Source organism: Diceros bicornis, chromosome 29 (assembly GCF_020826845.1).
Source record: "Diceros bicornis minor isolate mBicDic1 chromosome 29, mDicBic1.mat.cur, whole genome shotgun sequence".
Taxonomy (NCBI): Eukaryota; Metazoa; Chordata; class Mammalia; order Perissodactyla; family Rhinocerotidae; genus Diceros; species Diceros bicornis.
The window spans coordinates 35,415,536-35,434,465 of NC_080768.1; the positions used below are offsets into that span (position 1 = coordinate 35,415,536).

An 18,930-nucleotide genomic window follows, 5' to 3' on the forward strand; every position below is an offset into this window, starting at 1 on the left:
AGGGAAATGGGGCCAGGGTGAGAGTGGGAACAGGTGTTAATTAATTGATGAATTAATTCAAAAATAAATGAGTGTCTACTGCATTCTAGGCACTGTCTCAGGTAGAGAGGATATAAAAATGAGCAAGACATTCAGAGTCCAGTGGGGAAGAGAAAAGGTAAACAAATAGAACACAATGTGATAAGTGCCCTTCACACTTAACAAACATTAATTTAGTGTCTACTGTATGTCAGGCACCATACTAGGCCTTTCATTTTATTTATTCCTTATAATAACATTGTGTATTAGGCACTATTATATCCATTTTAATATGAGAAAACTGCCAACATAGAGGAATATACAAGTACTATGAAAACAGAGAGGTAAGCCGTCTCTTTGGTGCTCCGGCCAGGCGCCAAAGGGCACGCTCTCCCTGGGCTCAGCCATCTACACTCTGCAGAACTGAGGCAGAGGTTCTGGTTGGCACAGAAGATCCTGCCTGAAATGGGCTCCTTATCCTTGGACATCACCCCTTTTATCTCCTCCCTTCCAGCTCCAGATCTAAGGAGAGCGTATCATGTAGGACCAGAGGAAGAAAACATGCTTCACTGGTAATCAGCAGTGTTTCTGAGCAGGGTCTTCAGCATGGAAGCACAAGCGGAAAACAACTCACGAAACCTTGAACTAAAACTGTCCCAAACCACAGGAAACTCTTGGATGTGCGGTCCTTTTCCTCTTTCTCATTTTTTTTCCCTTTTATTTTTATTGTCAATAACAAAAATTTACCAGAGTATTGAGACAGTAGCTAAGGAATGGCCATGATGACAGAGGGGTGGGGAGGAGGGGTAGGGGTGGGAGGGGGGTGGCTGGGTTAGGTCTAGAGAGATTTTTAAGGAAGGCAGATCAGCAGTCCCCCAGAGGAATCACGTGGTGAGTTGGGGCGAGGGAAACACACATACAATTCTCTGAACTTCATCAGTTTTTAAAACTCTGTCTTTGAAACAGGAACTTGCCTTGGGTCTCCAGAACTGAAGGACACAGCTCTTGCCTTCCTCCTCCTCCCAAGTCACCGTGTCCTTTGAAGCTGTCGGCGGGAGGTGGCTTCCTCTGGCTAGCGAGGAGCTGGCTCCTTTGTACAGAGAGCCTTGTTCTCCAAAACCGGGAGGGGTAAGTGGAGGCTGCAGACCTACAGGGGCTCCCTGGGGGCTCCTCTCACTTTTGTTATCTGAGGATTAGGTAGAGAAGGTTCTTTAGGGGGGTGGGGGGAACTCGAACTCCCCACGTATTAAGAAATGGAGGTGGAGGCGGGGTGCAGACAGAGATTTTGCCAAATTACAGATGGAGCCGACTGGATCCAGAACAATTCCCAAAGGAGGTCCTCCCACACCCACAGGAAGGCCAAAAAAAGCCTTGAAATTCAAATTATTTTGGTGCTTGGGAGATCAGAGGGGAGTGAGAGAGGGCAGTGGCAGTAAATAGGAACAAATGAGGAAAGAAAAAACGGAAGGCTTGGTGGGTCTCTTTCCTAAGGAACAGCTCAAGAGTGCCAAATATTATCAGAAATGTAGTTGGACTTGAATAATATTTTTTATTTTACTGCAATAAATATACACGGGCTAGACTGTAAAGGAGAATATTCACAGGTTTTATGTAAATTTGGCTTCTGCCCTGAAAGCAGCGGTTGCTGCCTGCTCTCCTTTTTTTAGCATCTATTTTTGAGATGGCAGGACAGAGATGTTTGCCTACACCGTGCCCACACTCTCCGCTCCGCTCAGACCTGATTCATTACCCTGGTTTCCTCCAAAACTGTCCTCCTTTCACAGATGTTGTCAGTTTTGTTATTGTTGTTTCTGCTTACATTTTTGCTTGGATAAGAAGGATGAAAAGCTTGTGGGGGGGTGGTGGAGAATGATGGACACCATAGTGAGAGGTGAGAAAGTAGTAATTACGCTTGAGAATTAGGTAGAGGGAGAAATGAGACCCTGTTCGAGTGCTTTCGTCCTTCCAGATCTCAGTTTTTCTCATCTCAAACAAAGAATGATTTGGATTAGGTAAGGTGGCCAGATAGATAGATACTGGACACTCAGTTAAATGTGAATTTCAGACAAATAGCAAATAAATTACTCAAAATCTGGCATTTGGAATTCTGTGTATTTGAGGCAGTTCTTAAATCGCCTTATTCTAGTGATGTTTAAACGATGGGTACCCACAGGGGACACGGTTTTGAAGGAATCGGTTTCCCGGTCTCCCTGAGATGGAGGGAAAGCTGGGTTTCACCCTGGGTCTTCTCTGCTTCCTCCTCTCCTTTCACACTAGCCCTCTCTCACTTCTAAAAAAGGAAAGAAAGGCATTGCCCTTGGTTGTCAAAACCTCCAGGGCCAAGAGAAGGGACAATTAGAAATACTTATGCTGAGAAAGCAGAAACCTTTTATAACTGAGATACAAATTATTTCACAAGTTAAGTGGTTTCCCATTTATTGCTTTCCATAAAACTTGGAGACGGGCCGGCCCCGTGGTGTAGACGTTAAGTGCGCGCACTCCACTGCTGGCGGCCCGGGTTCAGATCCCAGGCATGCACCGACACATCACTTGTCAGGCCATGCTGTGGCAGCGTCCCATATACAGTGGAGGAAGATGGGCACAGATGTTAGCCCAGGGCCAGTCTTCCTCAGCAAAAAGAGGAGGATTGGCATGGATGTTAGCTCAGAGCTGATCTTCCTCACAAAAAAACAAAACAAAAAAACTTGGAGAGAAACCTAACTGAGTTGACCACTGCTAGATCGTTAGAATAATTTTTTAAAAAATAGACTTTATTTTTTAGAGCAGTTTTACGTTCACAGCAAAGGGAGTTCCCATACACTCTGGCCCCAGCATGTGCATAACCTCCCCCATATAATAATTTTTGAAGGAAGATCTCTAAGTGATATCTGACCTCTAACTTGAAGGAGTTCAAAGAATTGAATGACATTGCCAAATTCGGCCCTGCTGAAAAACAAATTTCAAGTTCCCTGGCAAAGGTGGACTGGCTAGAAATCTTCACATAGGATTTCCATTCACAGGCAATTGAGTCCTTGCAGACTCCCCCTTGCAACCATAAGCCCAGAAATATGTCCCAATTTTCCTTCCTTCTCATCAGCCTTGGACATTGTCATAACAAAACGCCTTACAGCCCCACCTACTTATTAATGTGAACAAGGTTTCTCAGTGCTTATGTTCACAAAAATGAGAACTAGAGATAATATTGATGCTAAACCTGCTCATTCCTGCAATAAGTAACATTAATTGATGGATATTTGAACTAATTACATATACATGTAAATATATTAAAATATACATATTTAAAAATCCATCCTCATTCATTTCATTAAGAAAATAATTTCCAATAATATTTTAATGGTCAATAAAATATATATTTTTGTTACTAATAATTGTAATGATGGCTTAGTCTCAAAAAATGTTTCAACACTTGGAGCCTTATGGTCACAGGATATTTTTTTAAATTGTAAAATCAATTTACATACACATTTTTGTTTCAGAAAATATGATATGGTAACCAAAAGAAGATGTTCAGATAATAGATACTCAATATAAGATGTCATAAAAATGTGACATTTGGGTGCAATTCTTTAGAAGAAGTGGAATGAAAATCTAGTTCAAGGAGAAAAGGCAATGATTTAACATTTCTTTAATAGAACTGCTTGTTTTTTTTGAAAAAGGAAAGATGGTAAGTGTCAAATTACTGTGGTACTTAGATTCTATTGGATACATCTAAAAAGAGGGATATAACAGTTTTATTTTAAAACATTCCCTGTTAACAATCTTCAGAATACATCCTTTGCAACCACTCAAATCTATGATTAAAAATTATAGATGTCAACTTAAAAATGTGTGAAGGATACATAGTTTTTCAGCATTTTTTAGGGAGTGTAGGCGAAGAAAAGTTTAAAGACCACTGCTTTCTATTATTCTCTTCCTGACATTTCTGCTCATAATATAGGACCTCTATTTCCAGATCCTTTGCAACTTTGAATAAAAATTGTAGGCATCTTTCTACCCACAATTTCAGAGGATTCCTAGCCCAAAGTTCTTTGTACCTCACCATGCTGCCTGCCCATCTACTCTGAACTGAGTGGTAGTTACAGGATCATGGTAGAAGGCCTTAAATTGGAGAAACCAGAAATAAATCAGCCCCTAGACCTCACGGCTGAACTATTTCAAGAATATGCAGTTACATTTCAGTGGCCATGATTTGACTCATGGTGTACTCAGTAACATATAATTACAAGCTGTCTTCTAACGGACTTCTACTGTAATGCTTGCTTGTCACCTTCTGAATATAGGGGAGCCACAGCAGGGTTTTATGGTAACTAATTGAAATGATCTAACCAACCCCAATGTGCACCCTGTCACAGGAGAGTGACTTTCTCGCATACCAGCTGAGGTTCTGGTGGAGTTTCCCAAGTGTTAAAACATTTTTTTTTTCTTTTGTAAGGAAGATCAGCCCTGAGCTAACATCCATGCGAATCCTCCTCTTTTTTGTGGAGGAAGACCGGCTCTGAGCTAACATCTATTGCCAATCCTCCTCCTCTTTTTCCCCAAAGCCCCAGTAGATAGTTGTATGTTATAGTTGCACATCCTCCTAGTTGCTGTATGTGGGACCCGGCCTCAGCATGGCCGGAGAAGCGGCGCGTCAGTGCGCGCCGGGGATCCGAACCCAGGCCGCCAGTAGTGGAGCGTGTGCACTCAACTGCTAAGCCACGGGGCCAGCCCTAAAACCTTTCTTTTTAAGGAAGGCAGAAAAATGGATGGAAGCAATCATATGACCAAACGGCAGAGGAGACGCACACAGGGGAAGCTATGTAATAGGGATTGTGGCAGCTGAAGTAGGAGAGGAATGAAGCACTGCTCTTCACATCAGAACTAAAAACCAAATGGTAGTTCACCATAATGTAAGTACTGCCAGCGAAACATGCGAAACTGTGCTTACCCAGCGTGTGGAGTTCGTAAGCAGTGATGCCTTAGTTAATCTAGGGTCAAGAGGGATGTGCTTCACACAAGTGATTTTAAAAAATAGATAATATCTATTTAAACACAAAACTCACAATATTTTTTAGCTTTAAAGTTTTTTTAAATTAAACCTTGTATTTTGAGATAATTGTAGATTCACATGCAGTTGTAAGAAATAATTCAGAGAGATCCTGTGTACCCTTCACCCAGTTGCCTCCATTGGTAGCACCTTGTAAACCATAGTACTAGATTGCAACCAGGATATTGACACTGATACAGCCAAGAGATAGAACGTTTCCATCAGCACCAAGACCCCTGTGTTGCCCTTTTATAGGCACACACACTTCCCTCCTACCCCACCCGCTTCTTAACCCTTGCCAATCACTTATCTGTTCTCCATTTCTATAATTTTATCATTTCAAGAATGTCATATAAATGGATTCAATTATACAGTATGTAACCTTTGGGGGCTTTTTTTTTCACTCGGCATAATTTGTTGTGTGAAGCAATAGTTTGTTCCTTTTTACTGCTGAATAGTATTCCATGGTATGGCTCTACCACAGTTTGTTTAACTATTCACCAGTTGAAGGACATCTGGGTTGTATCCAGTTTTTGGCTATAATCAATAAAGCTGCTATAAACATTCATATACAGCTTTCCATGTGAACTTAAGTCTTCATTTCTCTGGGATAAATGCCCAGGAGTGTAATTGCTGGGTCTTATGATACTTTAGTTTTTTAAGAAACTAAGAAACATGGTTAGTTTTTTAAGAAACTGCCAAACTGTTTCCCAGAGGCGCTGTACAATTACATGCCCACCAGCAGTGTACATGATCCAGTTTCTCATCATCCTTACCGGCATATGACATCACTACTTTTCATTTTAGCCATTCTGATAGGAGTGTAGTGATATCTCATGGTGGTTTTTCTCATTGTGGTACAATATTTTTTGGTATCTTTTGTATTTTTTCCATTTTTATTGAGATATAATTGACATATAACATTGTATTAGTTTCAGGTGTACAACATAATGATTTGATATGTGTATATATTACAAAATGATCACCACATTAAGTTTAGTTAACATCCATCACCTTACATAGTTACAATTTTCTTTTCTGTGATGAGAACTTTTAAGATCTACTCTCTTAGCAACTTTCAAATATGTAATACAGTATTGCTAGCTATAGTCACCATGCTGTACATTACATCCCCAGAACTTATTTATCTTATAACTAGAAGTTTGTACCTTTTGACCCCCTTCACTCATTTCACCCACCCCCGCCACCTCTGACAACCACCAATCTGTTGTCTGTTTCTATGAGTTCAGTTTCTTTTTAGATTCCACATATAAGTGAGATCATACAGTATTTGTCTTTCTCTGTCTGACCTACTACACTTAGTGTAATGCCCTCAAGGTCCATCCATGTTGTTGCAAACGGCTGGATTTCCTTCTTTTTTACGGCTGAATATTTTATTGTGTATATGTGGCACACTTTCTTTATGCATTCTCCTGTCAGTGGACACTTATGTTGTTTCCATGTCTTGGCTATTATGAATAATGCTGCAATGAAAATGAGGGTGCAGATATTTTTTCAAGATAGTATTTTTGTTTCCTTCAGATATATACCCAGAAGTGGAATTGCTGGATCATATGGTAGTTCTATTTTTAATTTTTTTGAGGAACCTCCATACTGTTTTCCACAGTGGCTGCACCAATTTACATTCCCATCAACAGTACACAAATGTTCTCTTTTCTCCACATCCTCACCAGCACTTGTTATCTTTTGTCTTTTTGATAATAGCCATCCTAACAGGTATGAGGTGATAGCTCATTGTGGTTTTGATTTGCATTTCCCTGATAATTAGTGATGGTGAGCTTCTTTTTGTGTACCTGTTGGCTATTCCGATGTCTTCTTTGGAAAAATGTCTCTTCTGTTCCTCTGCCTATTTTTTTATTTTTTTTTAATTTTTGTGAGGAAGATCAGCCCTGTGCTAACATCTGCCAATCCTCTTCTTTTTTTGCTGAGGAAGACTGGCCCTGGGCTAACATCCGTGCCCATCTTCCTCCACTTTACATGGGACGCTGCAACAGCATGGATTGTCAAGTGGTGCGTCGGTGCATGCCTGGGGTCCCGAGCCAGCGAACCCTGGGCCACTGCAGCGGATCGCGCGCACTTAACCGCTTGCGCCACTGGGCCGGCCCCCCCGCCCCTTTTTTGATCCAATTGTTTGTTTTTTAGCTATTGAGTTGTATGAGTTCTTTATATAGTTTGGATATTAACCCCTTACCAGATATATGATTCGCAAGTATTTTCTCCCATTCAGTAGGTTGCCTTTTCATTTTGTCGATGGTTTCCTTTGCTGTGCAGAAGCTTTTTAGTTCGATGTAGTCCCACTTGTTTATTTTTTGCTTTCGTGCCTTTGCTTTTGGTGTGAAGTCCAAAAAAATCATTGCCAAGACAGATGTCAGGGAGCTTTCCCACTGCGTTTTCTTCTAGGAGTTTTATGGTTTCAGGTCTTCAGTACTTTTAATTTATACAATTTTCTTTTTACTGATTTTTTTATTTGTAAAGTTTTTTGTTTGGGCATTAAATAATGTTTTAAAAATTATTATTAAGCAAAACAAACATGATATAATATTTTAAAAATATAAAATAATATGAGTGAATCCTAAGCCCCTCTTACCACCTCAGAGGTGCTCTCCTCCCCAGAGGCCACCACTCCCACCAGCAAAACCACATGAAACTTTCCACCTAAAATAAAGGCACTGATCACAGTTCAACCACTTTTTCCTACCCCAAGCTCATCACCAGGAATGATGAAGATTGTCCTGAGCACATACAACCTCTGGGAATGCTTGTTAACTTTTCTCTCCCTTCCTTTGTTGTTGTCAACTAATCCATTTACAGACATAAGAATGAACTGAGTAAAGTCATTCTCCCTCCATCTCCAACAGCTGCTCCATTCTCCTGCTGTTTCTAATCTGCTGAGGCCTGGGAAACCATATAACTGGACCTTTTGAAATTAGATATTCAATCAGAATCAATAAGCAAGGACTGAATTCAAGGACTTTGGCACCTCAGAGGCCCTTCCTTTCTCACCTTCTGTGTTTGGAGTTCTGTTCCAGAAACTGAAGTTGCCAGAAGGGTGATCTCCAGATCAGGGCCATGTTCCCGTACATGTGTTTTCAGCAAGCCAGGACTGTGACATCTTCTGACATCAGATGCTGGAGGGGGCATTTGGCTATTTATCTAATTACAACATCCACAGCATCATTAAGTTTAGGTTTAAGGATAAATTTAGCTTCTTATTGTTTAACTACTAAATGAAGGAGTTAAGCTGGACTGGGCTTAATTCTCCAGCCTAGTGTTTTTTTTGTTTTTTTTTTCATAATTTTATTTATTTATTTATTTTTCCCCCCAAAGCCCCAGTAGATAGTTGTATGTCATAGCTGCACATCCTTCTAGTTGCTGTATGTGGGATGTGGCCTCAGCATGGCCAGAGAAGCGGTGCGTCGGTGTGCGCCCGGGATCCAAACCCCGGGCCACCAGCAGCAGAGTGCACGCACTTAACCACTAAGCCACGGGGCCGGCCCCTGCAGCCTAGTGTTATACTTAATTTTAATATAGTTTGATAGACATGTGGAGTCATCACACAAATTATGATGAAATTTGAAAGAAGATTCCTGAGCAAATTACCTGTCTCCACTGACTCATACTGAGTTTCACTAGGTCTCAGGGTTCAAGCTGCTAATCAGGTTTTGTACATCTTTTCCAGTGGCAGGTGTTTTAATGTGAAAGGATACAAAATTGGCTAACGTTTTTTGAAAAATGTATCCAGAGACTGACAAGCGTTTTTAAGTGGAAGATAAAGTCAGTTCTATGGTTTTTTTAAAAATCTCAAAGCAGCTATGAGATCTCTGAGGTACTTTTAAATTAAAAACTATTTATTTACTTATAAAACTAACATTTTTTTCTCTCATCATAAAATAATACATGCTTATTAAAAAATACCTGGAAAATTCAGAAATAAAAAAGATTTTTAAAAACGCCTATAAACCTAACACAGATAATTACTGTCAACATTTTTAAGTATATCCTTACAAAACTGAATATTTTTATTATTAAACACATACACACAAATTGATTATCTCTAGGGAGGAGAACAGTGTCTGGCAGACATGAGTGGAAGAAATATTTGTTCACTCTGACTCTTTTGTACCTTGTGGACTTTGTACTGTGTGCATGTATTTACTATTAACAAAATAATGCAAGGACATAAATCCATCTGTCCAAATACCCTTTTTGATTTTCTCTGTTTTGTAATAACCAGTTTGTGTTGAGAACCACTGATGTGAAAGTCAACCTGCTTCACTGACTACCACAGGCATCTCTTGGAATAAACTAGATGGAGTTTATTCCAGCTAACGACTTGACTATATTTACCCACAGGTATTTACTAGTAGCAGCCCCCATGCAGGCTCAGTACTGAGGAAATGAATTATGTAACTAGTCTAAGCAAAAATGGCACTTTAAGCACTAAGTTAAAAATAGTGCTAAAACATGGTCACGGACTCAAAGCTGAGGTATCTATTCATTCTCTCTCTGATTCCACAGGCCCAGTTCTTCCCACACACCCACTGGGCATCACTGGTGATGCAGGATCCTAGCAGTGCACTGCACTTATTCAAACTGATGGAGAAACAATGCCATCAGCATGAATCAATAGGAACCATGCATTTGGCCAGCAGACTGTAATTTCTGGGGACAGGCTTCACACTCAGTTTTGAGGTTTATGTCAATGTCAGATTTAGCAGTATAGCAATGTTTTCCAAACTTTGTTACTAGGAAATAATTTTGGCATGTGTATGCCTGTATTGTTTGCATATATGTATGTGTGTGTATGTGTATAAAAAATATTATAGAATGGGTGGCTTAAACAACATAAATTTATTTTCTCACAGTTCTGGAGGCTGGAACTCTGAGATCAAGTTGCCAGCATGGCAGGTTCTGGTGAGGTCTCTCTTCTTGGCTTGCAGATGGCCACCTTCCTGCTGTGTGTTCACATGGCCTTTCCTTGGTGCCTGTGGATAGAGGGAGAGATCTCTTCCTCTTACAAGGCCACCAATCCTATCAGATTAGGACCCCACCCTTATGACCTCATGTGACCTTAATTAGTTCCTAAAAGCCTTATCTCCAAATGCAGTCTCATTGTGAATTAGGTCTTCAAAGTATGATTTGTTTTGAGGGGTGCATAATTCAGCATATACATATTTACATATTTATATTTACAAGTTTGATTTTACATACAAACTTCCAGGCATTCCACCAAAGTTTGATATTTTTGCTTTTACATTATCACTGTCCCTTACTGCTCTTTCTCTTATCCTGTAAACAGAAATTTTCATTTTCTTCCACTCCCCATTTTGCCTACTCTCAAGGCTCCGAGAATATGAACTAAGAACCCTGGGTGTGGGCAGGGGCCGCTGAACTAGGATTCAGAACTCATGGATTCAACTCAGGACTGGCTATGTGATTCTGAGATTGTATCTCTCTCCTTAAAACCTAAATTCTTCCATCTGTAAAATGAGGTGAATAATCTATAATCCTGTGAGAGTGGGAAGAAAGAATAGTTAATAATTTATCACATAATGTTAGCTCTTTGTAATAAAAGTTTCAAAATGAAATGTAAAGATTTTAATCGAAAGGTATGATACTAATTTTTTTTAAATTTAAAAGACATTCTCAGCATTTACCATGTGCCCTAAAAACATTAACTCAGTCTCAACAACAATGGTATGAGACAGGTTATCTATTATCACCACCTTCTCCATTTTATAGAATCACAGAGAAGTGAAGTAGATGGTCCATGGCCATAAAGCTAATTAGTGACAGAGTCAGGAGCCAAATCCCAGCAGTCTGGCGCCAGAGTCCAGTTGCTATGCAGTCACTAACTACGAAATTGCTGCTTATTCACTTCTAACTGTGTCATTTCCTTGCTCAAAAACCTTCAGTGGCTCTTGAAGCCTAAAGTAATAAGTAGAACTCATTAGCTTATCAATAAAGACCCTCCAGCTACCTTTATTTCCGGTTGTATTCCTCATGAAAATCCTCCATCTATCCTCTTGTGCTCTAGCTGAACTGGACCAGTCACACTTCTCTGAATGGATCCCATGCATTCCTGCCTCTAAGCCTGGCCCTTAATTAATTTCTTTATCTGGAATCCACCTACACTCACCCCCCTCTCCACCTTCTACATTTTACACTATCTATGTCTTCAAGGTCCTTCCAAAGTGCCATCTCCTTCACACATTTTCTCTTGCACCTCTCACCCCCAGCTGGTTGTGAGTTTCCCACAGAATTTTCTTGCTCCTCTCCTCTCCTCTCTGTGTGTATCAGTTTCTGGCTTTCATGATAGTTATTTCCTTATAGGTTATATTCCCTCCCTACTAAATGATGGGCTCCTTGAGGGCTGCAATACGCTTTCTTATAGAGCTTTTTAATTTTTATTAAAAATTTAAATCATTATTGTTCTTTTTTGATTACCAAATGTATGCATGCTTATTGCAAAAAATTAAACATTACAGAAATACATCTCTTAGAAAGTGAGATCCACCATCATAACCCCTTCTCTCCCGCCCTAGGAGAGCTGTGGTTAACAGTTTGGAATGTAGGCTTCTAGACTTTTTCATGTAATACACATGTATAATTTTTATTTACATAGGTGGGATTATATTATACAGACAGCTCTGTAACTTTTTCCATTAAAATATTTAGTAATTTTCATGTAGATATATATCTAATTATTTATTTTTTGTGTGTGTGAGGAAGATCAGCCCTGAGCTAACATCCGATGCCAATCCTCCTCTTTTGGGGAGGAAGATTGGCCCTGGGCTAACATCCATGCCCATCTTCCTCTACTTTATATGGGACGCTGCCACAGCATGGCTTGACAAGCGGTACGTCTGTGTGCGCCCGGGATCCGAACCTGTGAACCCTGGGCTGCCCAAGTGGAGTGCACGCACTTAACCGCTATGCCACCAGGCCTGCCCCTTTAATTCTTTTTTAACAGCTGCAGAGTATAACATTGTATGTATGTACCGATATTTACCTGTTCAATCCCCTGTTGATTATCATCGGAGTGTTTTCCAATTTTCACCATTATGAACAATGCTGCAGTGAGTTTGTGTGTATATATTCCATACACATATACATTCCATATATACACATGCACATGCACTCCATATATATATATCTCCAACTGACTTTCTGTCAGACATATCCTTGGACATGAAATTGCTAGGTGAAATGGAATGGAGATTCTAAATGATTAAATTATTGAAAACGTGGAAGGGAAAGTCTTGTTCTATATCTTTCTGTGTTCCTCACAAACTCAGTGGTTAGGAGGCAGGTTCTGACATCAGGATGCGCAGGTTTGTATCTAGGTTTGGGCTCTATGCCTAGGTCAGCTCATCCATAATATGGGGAAATAAGAGTACCTTGCTCCCGGTATTGTAAGACTTAAATGAGATAATACATGTAAAATAATTAGCTTTCAGTAAGTACCTAGGAAATAAGTAAATGCAAGATATATGGGAGGAAAAATGGTAATAGGTTCAGATAATTGTTGAATGAGTAGGACTAGGACAATGGTGGTTTGAGTAATCTTTCTGGAACTGGATGGTACAGAACCATTCACACTTTGCTATTGAAACCAACAGCAACTATTTATAAAATGACCAGCTAGCATTAGAGGTGCAATTTGTGGCCTTGGAGCAATTTATCTCTGTGCAAAATTAACTGGTTTGAACCAGGATCAACCAATGACCTTGGTCCCTTTGGTCCCACACTTTTCCCAGTGGAACTAACTGGCCCCAGCTGCCGCCTGGTACCTTATATAATGGGTATCTCTAAGGACAGAGAATAATGCATTTCCCTGGAGGGTGCCCTGGCTTACCACTGAAGGTTATTAGGTCGTCTAGCTACCCAGCCATTAAAATTGAAAATGAATAGAAAGTGCACAAATAAATGGTTAGAATAGAGTATAAGGCTTTCTGTTTAGATTCTTAGGTTCTGGGCCAGAAGTCTCTATCTTCATGGAAAGGTTCCAATACCAACACTAGAAGATTCTGGGGGTAATCAACCCTGCGTGCTAGAACCAACTCTGCCACTACACTAACTAGCTGCAAAACCTTGAGCAAATTGTTGAGCTTCATCCTGCACTGATATGAGAGGGATGAAATATCTGATGTGAAACGCCATTTTTTGACATTCCTTTTCATATTTTCAGCCATCAGGGCTGTTCACTGCACTGAAAAAGATTAATGCATAAAATCTGGCACTGGAAATACAGGTTTCCCCTGACATCCGAAAGTACAGCATTCCTTTGAAACATTTCCTAAGCTGAAATGGTGTAAAATGAAGAAGCAATTACCATTAATTTATATGGGAATAATTTTTGAGCATTCCCAAACCCCAAAAATAACCTACCAAATCATACCAAATAACGCATAAAACCTAAAATAACACTAACATATGGTAAAAGCAGGAATGATATGATAAATCCACAGCCTATGTAAAGTAGAAATAAGGTCTGTACCGTGTAGTCTCACTTACCAGAATCGGGAAGACAGGAGCACACTGAAGGCTGAGAGGTGGTCGTGGTGACGAGGGGGTGTGAGGCTGAGTCGTCGGAGGTTGGGGTGGAGGGAGGCACAGGAGGCTGGGGTGTAGGAGAGAGGAAGAGGGGCATATATTAACATCTCATCGTCATCTGAATCCATCAGGACAGGCAGGACATACCTTCTTCTCTGTCTGCCACCTCAACGTCGAAGGTCGAGGTTCGTCGTCTGCTGTGGCTGATGTGGCCGATGTGGAAGGCTTGAAATACAACAGTGTGCTTGACTGCTTAGCCTCTATAATGGCTTGCTGCAAAACAAATGCTAAACACTATTTTTGCCTTTTTTCGTAAAAGCGAAAATCCTCTTCGGATTTCTTTCTGGTAGCGAAAACAGGTACTAACATAGGTCTTTTGTAAAAGCCAAGTGGTGTAAAACGAACTTTCGGATAATGGGGGGAAATCTGTACTTTCAAGATGTGTCAGTCAAGAGATGGCAAAAGGACTTGTAGCAGAGCTAGACTCAACTGACACCTGCTCTGTGGTGCCCACTACAGGAGTAGGGGGTGGGGGTCCTCTGAGGAAGCACCTTGAAATCTAGGGATAAGGGAGTGGAATCAGGCAAGAAATTGCAGTCTAACTGGGGCCAGGTCCTGGCCAGGGGCAGATGTGGCAGTAACTGGGGCTCCCAGTGAAGTATGAGCATTGCCCTAAGGGTGCTGATGACCCTCCCCCAGCCCAACATGTTCTTGCCTCCCTCACTGGAGTCAAATTGTACCTATCTTCTCAGGCCCATTTCAAAGTCCACCTCCTTCTTGAGACTCCCCAACCCCACCCCACAGAGAGAGATGTCTTGCTCTCCTAAAGGCTGACAGGACTCACTCACTCTCTGTGCCATTCCCAGGGCACTTCCAGGAGGGATACAAGGCCATCTCAAACTTCTAGTGACACTTGTGTCCTCTCAACGAGACTCAAGGCCTTTGGCTCCTCTTTGGCTCCCAGGCATCCAATACAGTAGTGCTCAGAAAATATTTGTGGCTCTGTGATTCAGTGACTCAGGCAGGCCGCACGGAGAGTAGAGTTTTACGAGTTTTAATATGAACCATACCATGAAATCTGAGACTTTTACCTCATTGCTCATACTGGAAACCTTCAGTTCCAGTCGGATTTGCCTGGAGCCGGACAGAATTTTGTTTCTTTTCACGCTGAAAACCATAATCTAATTTTTAAATTCAAAAATATTTACATAGCGCCTACTTCAAGTTCAACAGTAATCTAAATACTTTACAAATGTTAACTCATTTACTGTTCATAACCACCCAGATGCAGAAACTGAGGCACCAAAAGGTTGTCACTTGTCCAGGGATCAAAGCTAATGAGCGGCAGAGCTGGAATTCAAACCCAGGCCATCTGGTTCCAGAGAACATGCTCTTCAACATGTTACGCTGCCGAAAATTTATATGAGTGGCAAAAATCTTCATGAACAGAGAAAAAAACTGACGTTGATGTATTTATTTCAAAGGAAATGTTTTTTTTTTTTTTTTCTTGTGTCCCCCTTTCCTTCCTCATTCAAAGCAAAATGTTCTAAAACAAACAGCCTTTTTTCACACCTGAGAGAGCCGGTGGCTCATTTTTGCTTTGGCAATCAAAATGGAAGAGGAAACTTGTGTGGTTTCATCACTGGTGCTTTCGGGGTGTGTGCTGCACGTTGTCCTTCTGCCCCTCTCCCGGCTCGTCTGGCTCGGGTCCCCCTCCCCCCAGGCTTTGTTACCTCAGGTCCCGGAGACTTTTTAACAGTCTGCCTTCCCGCCACAATACTGGGATGTGGACCCGCCTTCTGTTAGTCCCACAGATCCGGTCCTAGAGCCTCAGGGGTCTTCTTTTGCCCTCCTCTCCCTCAAAGCCTGTAGAACTACATTTGCATCAGAGTCCCCAGAAACAATATCTCGCGGTCCTCCATCCCAGGGTGAATCCACTATACTTCTACGGTTCGGATGTTGTGTGCTTAACTTCAGGTGTATTTAAAAGTCTCTCTCCCCACGTGGGATGCCGGCGTCAGAACCTGCCAGACCTGCCATTGATTAACTGTGGGACCCAGGGCAATTACTTATCGTCTGAGTCTCGGTTTCCTCATCGTGAACGGGATTGATACCCACAGGGTTGCTGTGTGGATTAAACGCAACAACGCAGGGGCTGCACCGGCACACAGTAATTCTCTTAGGTTCACCTTGGCAATATTGACTTAATACATGCTTGTCTGTTTCCCATTTTTTCCACAGCACCCTCCCGCTCTGAGGGCAGGAAGAGCGTCTTTGCGCCACACTCTGAAAAAGTCCTTAAATGCCCTGTTAGAACGCACGGCCCCACTGGGCTCTTCGGGCACATTCATGACAATCCGGGAGAATGTGCGCTTCTTCTTTCGACCCTAACCTTCCCTAAACCTAACCCGGTGGCCCAAGAAAGGCTAAGGGCTCAGGATCCGAGAGAAGCCCGGCTGAAGTCGCTGGGTGGAGCTTTGCGAAGAAGAAATGGGCTTAAAGAGAGAGCCCGCGCTCCAGCCGCCTCCCTCCTTCTAGGATGCCCTTGGCCCGGGGCCCCTTTCCCGCTCCGGACACCTGCCGCCCGGGGCTCTGCGACGGAGGCTGGGCCTCCGTCTGCGTGGCCGCCTCTGCGGCCCGAGTCCCACCTGAGTGGCCTTGGACGCCGGCGAGGTGGTCCCGGCAGGCGCCTGGCAGGCAGGCTCCGAGGCAGCCTCGCGGGCGCCCCGCCCCCGCCTCCTCCGCGCAGCCCGCGGCGCCCGGCCGCGCCCCCTCCCAGCCCGCGGCGCCCCGGCACCCCTCTCCTCCCCCGGCAGGCTCGGCGGAGCATTGTACTCACATCCGGGGCTGGGTTTTGCTTTAATGCGAAACGTAATTAACCCGGAAAAAAGAGCCGAGAGACAAGAGAGAAGGAGGGGTGCGGGGTGGGGGGAGAAGAGCGAGAGGCGCCGAGAGTTTGGCAGCGACATAAAGAGATCCCCCGAGAGCGACGGCCCTGCCGGCCGGAGAGGCACGTCCCACCCCGATGTAACCCGCCCTGCCCGAGCCCCGGCCCCTGCACGGCGGGGTAAGTTGGGCGCGCTCGCGGGCCTGGGAGCGGAGAGGCGCAGAGGGGCGCGCGGGGGCAAGCAAGCGCTGGGGGCGCAGGGGGAGCCCGGGTTGGGGCGGCAAGGGCGCGCAGGCGGGCTGATGGCGACAGGGGAGGTCGCCGCAGCCCCTGGCTTCCTCCTCTAGCCCCCGGGAAAGCGCGGAGGGCAGCCCCTCCTCCAGTTCTCTGGAGCGTCCGGGGTGGCCAAGGTCGCCACCGCCAGGGGTCGGGCTGCGGGGGTGGGGCCGCGGGAGGGTGGGGGCGGGTGTTGTGCTGAGCTGCATTTTCTCACGTTTGCAGCGGCGAAACTTCTCTGCGGGTTCTGGCGCTGGAGCACCGGCCCCGCCACGACCGCCGGGGCTGCGGGTAGGGGAGGAGAGCAGAGCAGAGAACGTCCAGGCAAGTCCCTTGGGCACGGATTGGGCCGTGGAGTCTCTTCTTTCTCTTCCTCTGTTACCTTATTACATGACAGGCCTAGAATGCGCCCCTAGGGAGATCCCTTCTTCTCTGGGTCCAGCCCGGGCCCTCGGGCTTCTGGAACTCCGGACTATGGGAGTGACTTGAAGGAAAACCGTCCTAAAATGCAGGTTCAGTGCCAGGTTGGGAGAGCACCTCGAGGGGAGGTGTCTGTCTATCTCCTTCTCACCAACTTCTTCCTCACCTTACACGCTTCCCTTTTCTGCTCCAGTTCTGAGCTATTACATCAAATTAAAAAAAAAAAAAAGCAGGAAAGGGAAAAAAAGAGGCCTTATAGGAAGGAAAAGTGTCCCGGCACTTCCAGAGAGGAGGCGCAGCAGGGCCACCGCCACTAGGGACTCACACATCTCCTCCCCCAGGCCAGCCCTGACACCCCCCCCCCCCCCCCCCCCGCCTTTCGCCTTGTTTCCTTCCTTCTTGGTGGGTATGGGTTCAAGCTCTGTCTTCCCCTTCTAACGCCTTCTCCCGCCCCTCCCCCTTTCTTTCTTCGGGACTCCAAATGGGGTTTTTCAGAGGAGAGTAAACAGCAGAGAAGAGGGAGGGAAAAGCCTTCCTCCAGGACGCCAGCTGTGGCTCTTGGAGGCACCTCAGCCCACTGAGTGGTGGTTGCACTTGGGCTGAAGTTCCAAAATTGTACTCATGTTGTTCTTAATATATCTGACTCAGTCAGTCCCCCCTTTTTCCTCCTTTTTGGAGCTTCATCATTTTTCTTTGGTGGCAAAGCCTTCAGAAATAGTAAAGCCAAAGATCTTGAAAGAACAGAGTGTTTTCTATTTCAGTTGCACTTGATTGACATTTATTGGGTAATAAGGACATGAAAGGCAGTGAGGAAGAGAACACAGCATCTGTCTTCAGGGAGCTTGCAGTCTGATGGAGGACACAGGCTGTGTGCAGTACCTAGAGCACAAAGCGGATTGCTAAAATAGAGACCTGGCATGCTCTGAGAAACCACAGGAGGCTTTTATTTTTTTTTATTTTTATTCTTTTTATAATTTTATTTATTTATTTTTCCCCCAAAGCTCCAGTAGATAGTTGTATGTCATAGCTGCACATCCTTCTAGTTGCTGTATGTGGGATGAGGCCTCAGCATGACCAGAGAAGCAGTGCGTCGGTGCGCACCCAGGATCCGAACCCCGGGCCGCCAGCAGCGGAGCGCGAGCACTTAACCACTAAGCCACGGGGCCGGCCCCCACAGGAGGCTTTTAAAAAGCATTATCATTACTTCAGATATTAGCCTCCATTGTGTGCCCCTTGAAGGCAGGTGACTTTTGCTGTAGCAAAGGTCTAGCTTGTAGTCTAGACTCTGTGGTAGGTGGTAAGTAAATGTTTGTTGAATGAATGAATGACTGCAAGCACATGAGTTGTTTGCACCTGTCCAAACGGAAGAGAAAAGAGCAGTGTGGCAGTGCCTCAAGGCTGTAGAGATTCACTCCACCAAGCTGGTTCATGAAGGTTTACTCTGGCTGTTGCCTTCAGACCTAAGACTCCTTTTGCCCTATTTATATGCCCCCCCCCCTTTTTTTTGGTGAGGAAGACTAGCTGTGAGCTAACATCCGATGCCAATCCTCCTCTTTTTTTTTTGCTGAGGAAGATTGGCCCTGGACTAACATTCGTGCCCATCTTCCTCTACTTTATATGGAACACTACCACAGCCTGGCTTGACAAGCAGTGAGCCGGCCGCACCTGGGATCCAAACCTGTGAACCCTGGGCCGCCGAAGCAGA

At 43.8% G+C, this 18,930-nt stretch overlaps 1 protein-coding gene and 1 long non-coding RNA gene across 6 annotated transcripts in view; one reads left to right on the forward strand and one right to left on the reverse strand.

Annotated features, from left to right (window-relative positions):
• Nucleotides 1-9,918: 9,918 nt before the first annotated feature.
• LOC131394134 (uncharacterized) lies at nucleotides 9,919-16,265 on the reverse strand. 2 transcript variants are annotated; one of them, XR_009216074.1, is made up of 3 exons: nucleotides 13,790-16,265; nucleotides 13,604-13,709; nucleotides 9,919-10,071 (listed from the first exon to the last, which is right to left on the reverse strand). It is a non-coding gene; the product is annotated as an uncharacterized LOC131394134 (long non-coding RNA). The 2 variants fall into 2 exon arrangements; XR_009216073.1 differs by having other exon boundaries at nucleotides 13,604-16,265.
• A 304-nt stretch (nucleotides 16,266-16,569) lies between these two features.
• PLEKHA2 (pleckstrin homology domain containing A2) overlaps nucleotides 16,570-18,930 on the forward strand; it is a 58,118-nt gene continuing 55,757 nt past the window's right edge. For 3 of the 4 annotated variants that reach the window (XM_058525252.1, XM_058525255.1, XM_058525254.1), the window contains exons 1-2: nucleotides 16,570-16,709; nucleotides 17,031-17,129. The gene's annotated coding sequence lies outside the window, so the exon portion shown is untranslated. The remainder of the gene's footprint in view (nucleotides 16,710-17,030; nucleotides 17,130-18,930) is intronic. The other variant, XM_058525253.1, reaches the window with a different exon arrangement.